Raw genomic sequence first — 15,861 nt, 5'->3', positions numbered from 1 at the left:
TGAGACCAATCCACCTGATTGCCAGGGGTGTCCCCACCTTGGCTCTTCACCAACAAATGCTGAGATCTCTGGGCCACAATGCCATGGCACTGCCTACCTGCTCAACAGCAGCACCATGAGCCAGGGTATCCAAGGGAAAGGGTACTCTAAACTTTCTAAACTCTCTGCAAGCTGTTCTTCTTTCCCAGGCTAACATGTTGTCAATTAAATGGTCTTGAAAAAATGCTAAGAAAAACATGTGGTTTGCACATGTATCTAGCAAATGGGCAACCCTCCCCCAAAAGTAGTCTGTTCCTTCTTCTTCCCCATGCCTGTGGAAATCTGTTTCTGATTTCCCTTAATTTTTTCACAAACATTTGAAAATCAGAAGTTCAATACTCTGAGGTTTTTTAGTCTCCTGGTTTGAGATACCTGGGGAGCTGACCTCAGATCTGTACACCTTGTTAACCTAGCACATAAGAATGAGATTATGAGGTTAGCTCTCAAATTTGTGCTTACATGCTTTCCAGAATTCTGCATTTCTGTTTGAATGGAAATGTTAGGCTGTCCTTACAAGGCTGTGCCCCTAAAGGTGCATACACACCAAGGCCACACTACCTGGGTGCCTTTGCTTGACTTTTAGACAGTTTTCTTCCTTGCATCCCTCCTAGACAACCTTCTGTGTCTGACAGCACATGGATAGGTAGAATTTGTGCCCCCAAATGCCACAGTTTCACTGAAAAGTGGCCCATGCATCAGGCAATCAGCTGTGCTGCCCTGTGGGACACAAGAAACTTATTTCCTCTAGGAGCTGATCCTTGTCTCCTCTGGCACTAGGTGCTCCAGGGTGGTGATTTTAGAACATGAACCTGAGGGTGCAGTCCTAGGGGAAAGCACAAAAGCCTGGGGACTCAAAGACAGTAGGGGTGATGATAAAGGCAATGTAAGGCATCTGGTTTGGTCTCACCCTCACTGCATGTGGGGAAGGTGCTACCCATACCTAGCCAAACTTCTGTCTTGGGCAGAACTGGTTGAACTGGTCTCTAAAAGATCCTGGGAAAGAAGAAATGGTTCTGCAGTGGGGGCAGTCAGAGTTTGAGTTGCCTCAGTTTCTCCTCTGGATAATTTTTATTTGGCAAATATAACCCCAGAGCACAGGTGGGAGATCAAACTGTTCAGAACCCTACCACAGTCCTCTGTCTCAGGGACAGAGAAGACACAGTCCCTGGGTTTTGAAGGAGGGTCTTCTGCTTAAAGTAATCACCCCTCTTCTGAATTTTTAGATTCAGAAATGAAGCACCAAGCATGGGCCTTTTTGGCTACAAAAAAGCCCACCCTTCATGTTGAAGATGCCCTTCCCTAAAAGATTTTCCTTTCCTCCCTCTTCTGCAGCTGGTTGACAGAAGGCCTTAGAGATTAGCTGCGTTCCTGTGAGCTATTTATACAGAAATATTTTGTGTTGAAAGATGTAAGCCCTTTGTTTCCTCTGTATATACATAGAGAGCCCTGCGGGCAAGCAAATCCTGCTTTGTTTTGGATCAGATACTCTGTGAATTGCTGTTGTAAAACAGCCCCGAGTGCACTTTTATGAGTCAGTCTCACCTTTTTGCTTCCACATATCACCAGGCACTCTCAGATGTCTGTGCAGCTTTCCAATTGCAGATTACCCTAGTTAAAACAAGTCTAATCCCCACTTGGGATGATGCTTCCAAAACATTTTCTCTGAAACAATATTTCTTGATAAATTTTCCAGGCAGAGAAAACATTTAGCTCCCTGGCTGAGCAAAATAGGAAAGCCCCCCTGTAACATGCTTGGCCAATTTGGCTGGCTGATGTGTTGGATTAGGCAATCCTCATGTGTAATGGAATCCTCAAATCCTAAAATGAAATCTGTGGGATCATACAGTTGTGAATGGAGAGGGACTGTCATTCCACACACCCCAGGTGAGAGGGTCTCAGAAAGGGAGATGAGAATAGCACAAAAATGCAGGCAGACAAACATAGGGATGGGTTTCACCCCAGACATCCCTTCCCATAGCAGAATGGCTCATCTGCTGGAGCACACAGTCAGGCTCTTATGGAATGAGCAAACTCAGGGATGAGACCCTGGCAGAACTGCCCAGGTGGAGATTTTTCTCTATGTCTCTGCATTGTGGAGAGCGCCAGCAATTTGGGAATCTGAAAAACCAGTGAGCTCCACACTGAGCCAGCTTGATGGGTCCTGAGACCCTCTAACCAAAACTCCCACAGGCTTTTTGGCCCCATAAGCAAGGACTCTGTCACAGGGAAAAATCCAGAAGTATGAAGCTGGAATACTGGCTTTGGAGGAGAAGCCTGGCAGTTCAACATGGCCTTTCTAGTCTCCAAGCCTTCTTCTCACTTTTCCTCCTCTACTCAGTCTGACAGGAGCAGAGGCAATGGGCACAAGCTGAAAGACAGGATAATTCCATGGACAGCAGGAAACACTCCTTACCATGCAGGTGACTGAGACTGGCACAGGCTGCCCAGGGCAGTGGTGGAGTCTCTCCTTAGGGGTAACAAAAAGCCAACCAGATACAATCCTGGGCAACCAGCTCTGGGGGCTCCTGCCTGAGCAGGGGGTGAACCAGGTCATCTCTGGAATTCCTTCCTGCCTTCATCATGATCTGTGGTTCTGTGAATCCACAGGAAAGGTCCCTTCCCCTCAGATTCTGTGTGGCAGCAGGGAAGCTCAGCATTAGCAGCAGCAGCAGCCCTCTGTTACAGCCTCTGACTGGGAAACAGTGTTATGTGCCCCAGGATGAGTCACTGGACTTGATGGTCAATGGCCAAATACTTCATTTTGTTACACCCATTCAGTCCTGTGGGCTTCAGAGAGTGGGAGGGTAATGAAGCTGCTCCAGCTACATTTTATTAGAGCAAAACTGCATCTTGGTCCAAGCTGTTTCAAAAACACTCAATAAACAAAGCACACTTAAATATAATGTCCTGAAAAGGTCACAAAATCCTATTCCTTTGGGAAGAGAATTAATTTAAATAAGACTTGGTTGAGCAATAATAGCATTCTAAAGGGAATTTTGCTTTTTCTTGAACAATATAGGTTGCCATCAGTTGCTGAATCCATCCTCATTTGCACAATTTAGTGACACAAACATAAACTGCTGCCATTTACTGGGCATTATTTACAGTTCTAATTCCTCTGAAATGAGGTTTTATGCTAATGGCTTCCACACTTCACTGGCATTTGGGTTGTAAGAATTTATATTTGAAGACTTTTCACCTCAGCTTTGATTCAAGGATTTTATTTTTTGTTACTTGCAAGTTATCTGTACCACACTTACTAGGCATGCTGCAGCTTTAAAGGGCTCCTTCAGATCAACTCAAAGCACTCTGAACACTTTTCCACATTTTAATGATATCTTTGGAGAATCAAAGATGGTTATTTTCCATATTGAGACAGCAATATGTTCCAAATGTCCCCATCCCTCCCAAATAAATATCCCAACCAAACAAAAAACATGTCTATAAATCAAGTTTCTTTATATGGTTTTTATGAAACTTTTCAAGGCCAACACAGATGAAGAAGGATGGCAGATGACTCTGGCCTGCAGTGGAATTTTATTCTGTTTTGCAAAGCAGCAGTGCTGTAGGAAAAAAATGTCACTGTTGCTGCCAATGTTGCCTTCCAATAACAAAAGTTAAATTTTAACCAACAGGTTTTCTATAATTGATTCTTTTTACATGGAACCATTCTAGGGTATGGCTGATTGTTTTGACTCAAGCATATTTATGGAGAGTAAAATAAAATGTATTTGTGATTTGCAGTTTTTCTTTAACTAAATGGAATATTCATACTCATTAGATTTCTTATTTCTATCAGAAAAGGAAAATCTTCCCCTTTTAAAGATAATAGTGCCTGCAGCTACATTCAGAGCCCAGACAACAGCTCCACATTTTGTATCTTGAGTTTTTTCCCTCTGTCTTCTTCCTACCTCATCTATTTCATTGTCTTCTAAGTCTACCAGCCCTGATTGCTGGGATCATGCCTGGCATTAAACATTTAACAGAGACCTTTTGTTGCTCACTGAATGGTCATGACAAATGGCAGACTGTTACAGCAGGAGCTGTGTTATCAAAAATCAATCAGGAGTGTGCCAAAAACTCTGACTCCTTTTGCAGAATTCCAGTGTGGAACAGGCATTGTCTAGATTGGAGAAAGAGACAACTCATCAACTCCAGCCAAATAAAAACCTTAGGAAGAATGAGGAACACAGAGATGTCCAGCTGGAGCCAGCAAGTGTGTCACCAACTGTGTTCCTTTTTACTTGCTTTTGCATGAAAAATCCCTAAAAGAGGGAGCCTTTAAAGGCTGACTGCAGTAAGGACTGGTGAGGGTGAGTGTTCTATCTGCATTTGAGGTGGAAGTAAGGAAGAGGAACAAATCCAAGGAATTCAGTTGAATGTGGAAAGCTCTTGGAGTGAATTATGCAATTGCCTGTGAGCAGTTGGAAGAAAATACAGTGCTCAGAAATGGCCAGCACAGTTTTGTCAAGAGTAAAGCACGTTAATGGAATTTAGCTCCTTCTCTGATGTGGTAGCTCACTGTGCAGGGCTCATGTGGTCAGGTTTGGCAGTCCAGGGTTTACAGGGGAGGCTTCTGAGAGAAAGTGCCAGAATCTTCCCACATGTCTGACAGAGCCAATGCCAGCCAGCTCCAAGACAGACCCACCACTGGCCAGGCCGAGCCCACCAGCAACAGTGGCAGCACCTCGTGGATAATGAACTAAAAAAGGGGGAAAAAACTTCTGTGCAACAGCACCCAGGAAAAAGAGGAGTGAGAATCTGTGAAAAAAGTCCTGCAGAAATCCAGGTTGATGAAAAAGGATGGGGAGGAGGTGCTCCAGTCACTGGAGCAGAGAGTCACCAGGAGCTCAGACTTGGTGAGGCAGCTCTTCCCCTGCAGCCAGGGAGGTCCATGGGGGAGCAGAGATCCACCTGCAGCCAGGGAGGTCAGTGATGGAGCACAGATCCACCTGCAGCCAGGGAGGTCAGTGATGTAGCACAGATCCACCTGCAGCCAGGGAGGTCAGGGAGCGGAGATCCACCTGCAGCCAGGGAGGTCAGTGATGGAGCACAGATCCACCTGCAGCCAGGGAGAACATGTGGGATGTGTTCTGATGGAAGCTGAAGCCCATGAGGAGTCCAGGCTGGAGCAGGCTTCCAGCAGAACCTGTGGCCCAGGGAGAGGAGTCCACACTGGAGCAGTGTGCCCTGAAGGACTGCAGGCTGTAGAAAGGAGCCATGCAGGAACAGTTCATGAAGGATAATTGTGTAGTTGGAGTTCATGCTGGAGCTGGAGAAGAGCAAAAGGAGGAATGTGTGATGAGTTGACTACAGTCTCCTTTCCCCATCCCCCTGGGCTTCTGGAGGAGCATGAGGTAGAGGAGTCAGAGGTGAAGCTGAGCCTGGGAAGGAAGATGGAGGGAAAGTGCTTTCAGTTTTCCTTTCATTTCTCACTGTTGCTAATTAACAGTAAACTAAATTAATTTTCACCGAGTCAGGTCTGTTTTACCCTTGGCAGTAACTGGTGAGTGATCTCCCTGCTCTTATCCCAACCACATAATTTTCACCCCTCATGCTGCTAAGAAGGAGTGAAAGAGCAGCTTGATGGGCCCTTGCTGGCCAGCCAAGCTCAATCCACCCCACGTGCTCAGATGATGGCAGGGAAGCCTCTGATGTAATTCATGGCATTAGTAATAAAGCTTTGGGATGGATGGTCTACAAAAAAATACTATAATGTAACCACAAAATTCAGTGATAAGACTCATAGCAGGGTGCAATAATTGCAACAGAGATGGCACATTAAAAGCTCCTTTCAGACAGAGATTTATATCACTAAAATAGATATCAAATTTACACGAGCAACTGGCATCAACATGTGCAGGCAGGTTCAACACTCAAACTGATCTCGTTAAGCAGAAGAAATGGCCTAAATTAGTGAATTTATTAAAAACATAGAAATCAGAATTCATGGACTAATTAGGAGAAAAGAGAACCTCTCAAGGCAGCAGTAAAAGAGAACTGGCTCTACAAACTGAATATGAAAGAGGATGATATTTGGGAAACAAAGCAAACATCGCCCTGGGCTATATTAGCAGGACTACTGTACCTCAGACATTGGAGGGAAACTCTGCCCTCCATTTATCATCTTTGAGTAACAAATCCAGAGGACCCTTCAGCACCTCTAACTTCCAGATTTCAGTGCCAGCTTTGGATACTAGAAGTTAAAAAATATGTAAAGAAAACAGAGAATAAAAAACTGTGATCCTGGCAAGCCCTTTAAGCAACAGGGCTTATGAGGAAATGTTTTAAAAATAAAGTTTGTTGTGCTTTTCTATACTAAAAGGGAAAAAGAACCAGTAGAAACACCACAGAAATGCACAGAGAAGGAAAGCCTGAAAACTGCTGGCCTTCCTGTACTTGGAAATGTTGTCAAGAATATTACATATTAGAAGGAAATCTTGTTCTCTAAGTGCCCTTAGCCTATGATAAGAAAGAACTAACAGGAAGAAAAAAATGAAAAATAATTTCTTAAATTAATGTCTCTCAGAAGAACCTAGAGAACCCCCAAATTCTATTTCTAGAGGATTCTAAAAGAGATTTTAAAAGTTTTGATAAGCAGTGGTTACATTTAATTGACCCTTGTTCCAAAGAGGCACAGATTCCCATTCTGAGTTCTCTTCAACTCTAGTTCTCTATAATATGATATGAAAAGGCATGTTCTTTCCACTAAGGGCTGCTGGCAGCATTCTCACTTTAAGGGGAAAAAAAAAAGTAATATTTGGAACTGCTGTGAATTTCTTTCCAACTCTGGTTTCCTGTCAATAGACTAAAGCCTTGATTTTTACTCAAAGCCTCAAGGCTAGTAGCCTGGTTTTTTTCAAATGTTTCAAAACAGCAAGTCGGTACTTCCAGTAGTGTTTCCACCTAGTATCTTTTTTTAATCCCTTTTTATGCAGCACTACATTGCTTTTGGTACTTTTTTTTTCTGAAGTCTTTTACTGTTTAAATGGTTACCAAAAAAAAAAAAAAAAAAAAAAAAAAAAAAAAAACCAAACAAAAAAAACCAACCAAAAAGCTAGAGCTTCCCTAATCCTCTTTCTGTAGGAAGCTGGATGAAAACTTTCTTTCAGTCCTTTGCAGCTTCACATCCCATTTTCCAGGATGTCTGAGCCTCCCTTCTCCACATGTTCTGCTGATGTTTATGCTGTTTTCCTTCTTGAAACATTTACACCATTAATAAACTGGGCACAATGCAATAATTAAATATTTGCACTATGAGGAGGTTGAGCACATAGGAATAAGCAGGAAAAATCATATTCATCTTCCAGGGTTACTTGAGTTTTGTCTATTTAGTATAGTGATGTATGCCCTTGCAGCCCAAAGGCCTTGCCGCTTCCCCAGTGGAGCTTCCTAGACTTAAAATCATCTTAAATGCAGTTCAAGTTTCTGAAACCCAGCAGCTCTGCCATGTGTTTATCCTTTAAGTGAGAAGCAGTCTAAAGATGAAGCTGACTTTTACCTCAGGTACCAGATCCCTCCCAGCCCTTTTTTATTCATGCTTTCTGCTACTACATCCCTCCTTCTATGACCAGAACAACAGGAATTTGTTACCATTCAAAAAAGGGATTCAACCAACAACATTACAATGCCCAGGTTTTCCTCTTAACTGAAAGCTCCTCAAATCTTTGCTGGATCAGTCAGACTGGGATAGATACACTGTTCCTTTTCCACTTTTATAAACAAAGCTCTATATTAAGCAACTGATTAAAGTGTTTAAGCAGAAACACACATCAATGGCAACAATGAATCATTATTGTTATTTAACTTCAGGAAGGACTTCGGGTGTCATAAGTGAATGTTTATGAGAAAGAAGTGTGTTAAAATAGTGGTTAATCCTAACCTTAAATATTTACCAGACCTGCAGGCTCAGTATCTCACTCCGTGCCCTGGCTCAGCCTTTCTGCAGTACCAGGGAACACTGGAACTGAGGCCCCTTCAGATTATTCCAGGGAGGTTTGATACTTGGCCAGGAAAAGTCCAGAGCACATAACATAACTGCTGGATGTTGGCAGGGGGCACACAGACGATGTGGCTCTAAAAATGTCTAGTTCAGTACACTGCAGCTGCTGGGGGAAAAAAGGACACTTCCCCTTTTGGTGAAGAAAGTTCTGCTTTGACAAACTTTTAACAAGCAGCACTGGCAGCTGCAGAACCCAGGGCACTTTTGGTACCAGCAGTTATCACAAGACACATTATTTGGGCTTTTTTCCTGCCTGGGCTTTCTGTGTGCTGCTGGTTCTGTGTGATGACCCAGGCAGAGAACCCAGCACTGACAGTGGCTGGTCCCCAAGAGCTGGACACTACTGTAAAGCCACTTGGATACAGGTGAGGATCCATTTTCCACAGCACCTTCCCTAGATCAGAAATTCTCATAACCTACTCTTGCAAATTTGCATGAAGGAGAGTCCAAACCAAGGATGTGGATTGTCCCATCTAGAAAAAGCCCTGAAGGACTTTATCATGAGGCAGATAGGGTTACAAATCTTGTCCTTTGGGGATAAAACCCACCAGATTCCTCCATCACCTGAGTGTTTATCACTCAAGCCTGTGAGTGATAAACCTGAGTTCTTGCCTGAGGTTATGGAAAGGTGGTAGATCAGACCTGGGTGGGCTTCCTGCAGGTATCCCATGAATTCTTTGGGACCCTTCCTGGAAAACCATCATACACACAGAGAAGGAGCAGATGTGGTCTGGATTTCACATCTGCAGCTGGAGCTTTCAGCATGGCCAAGACCAGGATTAAGCTAAAACCTGATGAAAGCCAATCAATAATGGGTCTCAGGCAGATCAAGTCTGCTTCCAGCCTTTGTCTTGAGTTTCTAAGAGTGGCACACAGAAAGGTCTAGAAAATCTCCTTTCACCACTGAAAATAAAGCAGCTTCACAGCTGCCCAGGGATGTGGGGCAAGTGCTGCTCCTTCTCCCAGCCTGCCTCAAATGCCACAGAAAGAACACAACCTTAAATTTGGCTTCTGTGGTCTTTTCTGTTCTGGAATTAATGACAGTGATAACCCAGCAGGAAGAATCAGATATGGCATGTCTGGTTTTGCAGTCAAAAAAATCGTGGTAAAGTTTTTTGATTATTTCCATGCTACCTAAAAAGAATCTTTGATGCATGTTCCCAATTTTACTGTAATTCCCAGTTTAAAATACTGCTGCAGATGGATCATTATGATTTTCAAAATGTGTTAACTAGTTATTGTCAAGGCTTCCTTTCTCAGTTATGAATTGTTTTCAGGACTTATTTAAGTTTCCAACAAGATGGGTTTGAAGTTCAATCCAAATATAGATTGAGATATCATGTTTGAAAATTGACAGTAAAAACTGCAACAGATTTTTGCCTTCTTTTAAACTCTAATAATTTTTAAAGAGCTTCTTCTGAGGTGTAAATAATCTACGATGTGTGGGACAAAGAAAGCCATAAATGAATTCCATCAGGGAAAGCACACTAACAGGGAACCTTACATTCACTAACAAATATTCTTAATTATTCCCTTATCAGTTTGCTCAGGATCTTTCAGAGCTGAAAGGACACAGAGTGTGGTACAGGCAGACTTTTCAGACACAGAGCCTTTAAGCATGAACTGTTTTGTTTCAGTGTGTTCACATTACTCTCCCAGGGTGCTGTTGTATTAATCATCCTGCTCAGATCCCTGCTCTCATTGCTCAGATGTGTCCAAGCTCCATCATCCATGGTTATTGTATTTGCTGGGTGCCCCAAGGAAGGGAGGAATGATGAATCTGACTCCATGTTCTCAGAAGGCTCATTTATTATTTTATATTATATGAAAGAATACTATACTAACTAACTAAAGAATGCAGAAAGGATTCTTACATAGTGCTCAAAAGACAATAATGAAAACTCACAACTCTCTCCAGAGTCCTGACACAGCTTGGCCCTGATTGGCCAAAGAGTGGAAACAACTCACACCAGAAACCAATGCAACAATCACCTGTGGGTAAACAAACTCCACATTCCACATGAGCAAAACAGAGGAGAAGCAAATGAGATAAGAATCGTTTTCTTTTTTTTTTTTCTCTGAGGGTTCTCAGCTTCCCAGGAGAAAAATCCTGGGCAAAGGGATTTTTCAGAAAATGTGAATGCCACACATGGTGCTGTTTGCTGGGATGGATTCTCCCTTTCTGCAAGGCTGCCCTGTGCCACAGACCACATGTGGGTGGATTACAGCACTCAGGCCTTTACACAAAGTGTGCCTACGTGCACTCAGGATCTGCTCATCCCACAAAACTAATATTTGTGCTAGCTCCAATACTTGTAATTACCAACAACCTCAAAGTATTCCAGAGTTATTTTCTGGCCTTGGTTCTCAAGCAGAAAAGGATAGGGAATTTCCTTACCACTTCAATAGTAATTTTTGCCACAAAATATCTCTCTCAAGATTAATTTTTAGTAAAATAACCTTAACTTAGTAAATTAACCTTATCTTCTAAATTAACCTTAATTTAACAAATCAGCCTCAACTTAGTAAACCAACCTTAACCTAACCTTAGCTCTACCAAGGAATGTAATACCAAAATTAATGAATAATAATTAGCCACGTTTGTAAAGCTTTGCTACACACTATTAAACACCTGTGGCCTTGCATCCATTTATGTTATGGCTCAGCTCTGGGTGATAAAAAGCTAAATTCAATCCTCAGCCATGCTAGCAGACACTTAGAGAGTTCAGTGAGGTAACAGGGATCAGGACACACTTCCTGAAAAGCTGCTTTTCCCATTTGATCACCATTACTGGGTGATCAGCCCACTGCAGTGAGGGGCCAGGAAGCAGCAGCAGGAGTAACTCACTACAGACTGTGGGAGCTCCTGCCCCCAGGCTGTGATCACTGCTGGGCATCACCTGCAGTGAAGTGAGCTGTGAATTAAAGAGAAATGATGTGTCTGAGTACTGCATCTTCCACCAGGGCCATCTAGGATACAAGCTATAAGGACTGTGCTTCATAGAAAATAAATACAAATAGCCCTTTAAAATGCATTTTCCAGCTGCTGTTAACACTGCTTTGGTTGTTCCTTCTTACTCTGCTTGGCCTGTACTTTTTGTAAGTAAGGCAGGCCTTAGGGTTTTTCTGTCTCTGTTCTTTGGATACCCTCCAACACAGCCCTGAAATTTCCCAGTTTTTGTGACATCCTTGTCCTCAGCATTTTCACCAGAATTCCTTCCTGCTCCAGCTGGTGCTCTGCAGTTTGATGCCTCTGAATCAAGTTTTACTTACAGTGAGCTCTTACCTTTCCAGTGACAACTAGAGCTGGAAAAAGACCGTGCAGTTGCTTCCTAGCAATAACTTTAACCAATGTTTTCGGATCTAAAGCCCATCCTTAGCAGTAGTTCTGCCAATGTTGGCCACCTATTTGTTCAAAAAGGAAATATGATGTTTACAGGTTTTAAATGACATTGACCTGCTCACATTGATGTTTGCTCTATTAGATATTTGCTCTATTAGATAATTGCTTTGAACATTAAGAAATGGGTCAGAAAGAACCATATTTCTTCCAAAATTAACAGAGAACTTATGACTCTTTGATTTTTGCCTTGGGTTTTTAAACTCTTAAGCCTTCCTCCCATATCCAGAGGACATGCTGTACAGTAGAATTTCTGTCCAGAAACTGCTTATTTTTCCAAGTAGGTGGAGCCTCCAGAGTTCACATTTTTAAACACTCTTGGCACCCTTCACTGTTCCCTCTGTTTTACAGTGGAGGTCCCATCACTGCTGTGATCTACTCTGTGCACTCCTTTCCTTTGGGCCTGCTCCTTCCCCTGAGCAGAACTTATTTCAGTTTCCTGTAACTTTTTGTTACTGTCTTAAACATCAGACATCTCAGCCTCCCAAGCCATGATTTGTGTCTGTTTCCCCATGATACCAAAAAGGGTTTGTCTTCATCATCCCTCCAGTTTCTTCTCACACAGATGTAAACTGCTGCTCCACCATCCCTGTGTCTCCTCTTGCAGGACAAACAAACTCAGCCCCTTGACCTTCTCCTTGAAGATCATCTGCCCTACCACAACTATCTTTGCAGTCCTTTGATGAGCTTTTATGGCTCTTAAGATCCTGGTAGGTCCAAAACTGGTTTCACCAGGGATGAATAAATGAGGCAATAATTTCCCTGAATCTGTTTCTCCTGATACAACTCCATGTGCTGTTTGCACCACCTGTAATGAGAGCAGACTATTTTCTTCTCACACATTTTGGCATCCAGATTCCCTTTTATAAAGTCTCAGCAATTCATTTCCCAGCCTGTGCTGATGTGTGGGGTTATTCCACCCCAGCACAGAACCTGACACTTCTCCCTGCTGAATTTCAAGGGGTTTTTTTTGGTACATGTTTCTCAAAGTCCTCCTGGGTTAAAGCTTTGTCACTTGGGATCAATCATTTTCCCTCACTAAGCATCATCTGGAATTTGCTGCAGGGTGCACACCCCTTGTCTCATCAACCAAACCACTGATGAGGACATTGAAAAATCCTGGATGCCCTTGATGCTCCATTTGTTACTGGCCTTCAGCTGGATGGTAAGCCACTGATTATGACACACTTTAGGCCTGTCATCACAACCATCTTTCAAGCACACTCATGCATCCTTCAATACTTTCTCAACATGAACATAAGAATGCTGTGGGTAAGAGTCTCAAAAATGTTACCTGAGACAGGATATATTCTCAGCTGTCTCTTCATTCACATGGTCTTTCCAACAGCTGTCCTTTTCCCAAGGTCAAATGTCAGGAACCTCCCATAAATACCAGGATGCTTTGCAGATGGCAGACATCCACCTGGCAATCATTCATCTTTGATGGTTTCACTAGCTGGATGGTTCCTACAGCAAGGAACCTCTCTCCTTCTTTTGGCCTTAGGCTGAGGAAAGCTTTCCTGGAGGTATGATTTGGATTGCAAATTTCTCTCTTCTGTGGTATCATGAGAAATTTTCCATTTTTCTTCTACATTTATTTTCTGATAAAAATACAGCAGTTATGTTTTATTTATGGGAGTGTCTGTATTCTGTAAAAAAAACTTATCAGAGTTGTTCTTGAGTTAAATGAAAGCTGTTAAACATATCAAACATTTCAGTTGCTGTGAGAAATGAGACTGCTGCCTTCCTTTTGGCACCCAATTTCAGGCAGATGGAAGCAGAAATACTGCTGAAATTTCCCAGTGTTTTCCACCTATCCAGGGGCTGCCAGCAGAGGTGGTGCTTCACCTGCTGCAATTCTTCATTAGTGAGAAGTTTTTGAGGAGCACTGAGGGCTTGAGAAGTTTGCAGGGGCTGTTCTCTGCTCAGTGTTTAACTCCAGGTGGATGCATGTGATTACAAAACCCACAGAGGAGCCTGCTCAGTTCCTCTGGATGTGTGCAGGCTAAAAGGGACAGGCTGTGAGCTCGATACCCAGACCCTTGCTTTCCCACATGCTGAATTTCTGGTTTGCTCCTTGACTCTGGGCTGCCCTCTCCCCAGGAGCTGCCAGCAGTATGTAGATGACCACACTCCAGCCCACACAGCCTCCCAAGGCTGTCTCATCCTCCTGCAGAGCCTCATGCATACCCCGGGGGATGCAACCCACCCCTTGGGCTTCAGGCCATAAAAACATCACTCTTGTGGGTTGCAACACCGCCCTTAGATTTTTTTTTTTCAGAGCCTTTGTACTCAAAAACACAGCACAGAAGTAAAGATAAATCTTAGGACCCGAAGGGACACCACTTGCAGCACAGAAGGGAGCCAGGGCCAAGTGCCACACAGCTTGTGGGGTCAGTCTGACACAGAGGGATCACCCAAAGACTGAAGTCAGGCCACGTCACTTGGGGTCAGGGCCAGACACTGGGGCTGGCCATTTTATATTTAGCAGAATGGACACAGCATCTGTTTGAGATGCAGCTTGTACAGGCCAAAACTTAACACCAAAGTGGGATATTTTTGTGACTCTTTTGCTCTGCTAATCTGAAACAGATTTACCATGCCTTGTTTAATAGGGAACAGCCTCTAAAGCTATTAAATGAATGAATGAATTGCTGATTTAGAGCTGGCTCTTTGATTCTGAGCAACTGTTTTGAAATGGCTGGCAAAAAGAGCATGTCCAGTGTTGCTGCAAGAGCTGCAATCAGCTTACCTATTGCTCTCTTCTCCTGTCCCTACTCCCTCCATTACCTTTTCTTAAGGCTACACCCAGTGTTTGTCAAAAGAAGACTTTTAAACAGATTGCAATCAGAAACTGCTACTTGTGTCCTATCCATGTCCTCTCTGGCATCTTCTTCCTCAAAACTTTTGTATGAAGCCATTCAACCCTCATCTCCTCTACTGGACAGAAGTCAGGGAAGAAACCTGAACTACCTATTTCACATGTGTTTGTGTTTTGTGCCCAGGAGTCCAAGAACAGGAACGTGGTCCCAGTCCTGTTGGTGTGGTCAGCTCTGAGTATCCAATGCCAACCAACAATATCACTTTGTGTTTCCTTGATTCTGTGTTCAAAGTTCTAAGACCAGCATTTATGACCAACAACTTCAGAAAAAAGCAACAGCCATCCAAGTAAACACAAGTGACACATGTCATTTAGGGTCTGGAAGGACCAGACTTTCTTTTAGTGAGTTGCTCAGCTCTGTACTGCTCTGCTTTGCCCCTGGGCAAAAGGTCACACACTTTTCAGTGCACTTTCAAGCAGAGGGCACATGATATTTCTATGTGAGGAAGATTAGACAATGATCATTTACCATTTACCAGCTCTTCCTTATCAGACATCAGTGAGGACAGAATTCTGACTTGCACTTGCTTAGCTGCTCCTCAAACTGATAGGCTCCCTTCAGCCTGTTCTGCTTGATTTTGAGCTATCTCAGCCTTGGTGGGTTCAAAAGTTCAGCTGAGATGTGAGTTGGATGTTCCCTCAGTGAGGCTGTGAGAAATGGAATGGGAAGGATTCTGGTACACACAGATGAACCCTGGCTACGTGTTTGTGTGTAGCAATGCCTCAGCCAGACTGAGTGGGTGGAAGAGGTGAGGGGGGAGGAAAGTACTTTCCAGATTTCTAGCCAGTAGAGGAACTTCTTTAAAAACATAACTGCTAAAGATGGGAGCAAAAGGGAGAGAGGAGGGCAATTGCACTTCAGTTTTGGAGCAATTTTTCTCAAATAAATAATGACCACAGATAATCAAAAAGATGCCAAATTGCATTTGGTGCTTTTGCCCTGGTGAGGATAGGAATTGCAGGCAGCTCAGATAAAGTGGCCTGCAGCAAACTGTTTGAAATCAGATTTCCTAGTGGCTTCCAATTTCTGTGATCTCTTGTTTCTAACAGCCTAATTTATGAGAGCACAGACTCATACACAACACCTCCTTGGCCACACTCTCCTGCTAAAGAACAAGTTGCTGCAAAGTCTGTTTTACATAAATGGCTCTAAAAGTGCCCTTCAAGTTGCTTGTGCAGCCCTCAGGTGAGCTCTGTTAGAACACCCCTGACACTGTGCCTCCAGGGAGGGTGTGAGCAGGGCTCACAAAGGTCAGGTTCATGGAATCCCTCCTTTCTAGTATGTGAAGGCAGCTTTTAAAGAAAGAAAATTACACCTTACAGGTACTTCTATTAAATTTGATGTTGAATTTGCAGCACAGGACAGTATTTGCAGTGGATGGTCAGTCAGATTCTCACTGAGCACATCACAGAACCACAGAACCACAGGATGTACTGACTTGAAAGGACCCACAAGAATCATGGAGTGAATGGGGAGGGAGTCCTGGCACACCGAGGTTTTGGCCAGGCAGACTGAGGGAGGATTGCAGATGCAAGAAG

This window comes from Serinus canaria, chromosome 2, assembly GCF_022539315.1.
Source record: "Serinus canaria isolate serCan28SL12 chromosome 2, serCan2020, whole genome shotgun sequence".
NCBI classification, from domain to species: Eukaryota; Metazoa; Chordata; class Aves; order Passeriformes; family Fringillidae; genus Serinus; species Serinus canaria.
Note: the sequence above shows the minus strand (reverse complement) of the source record.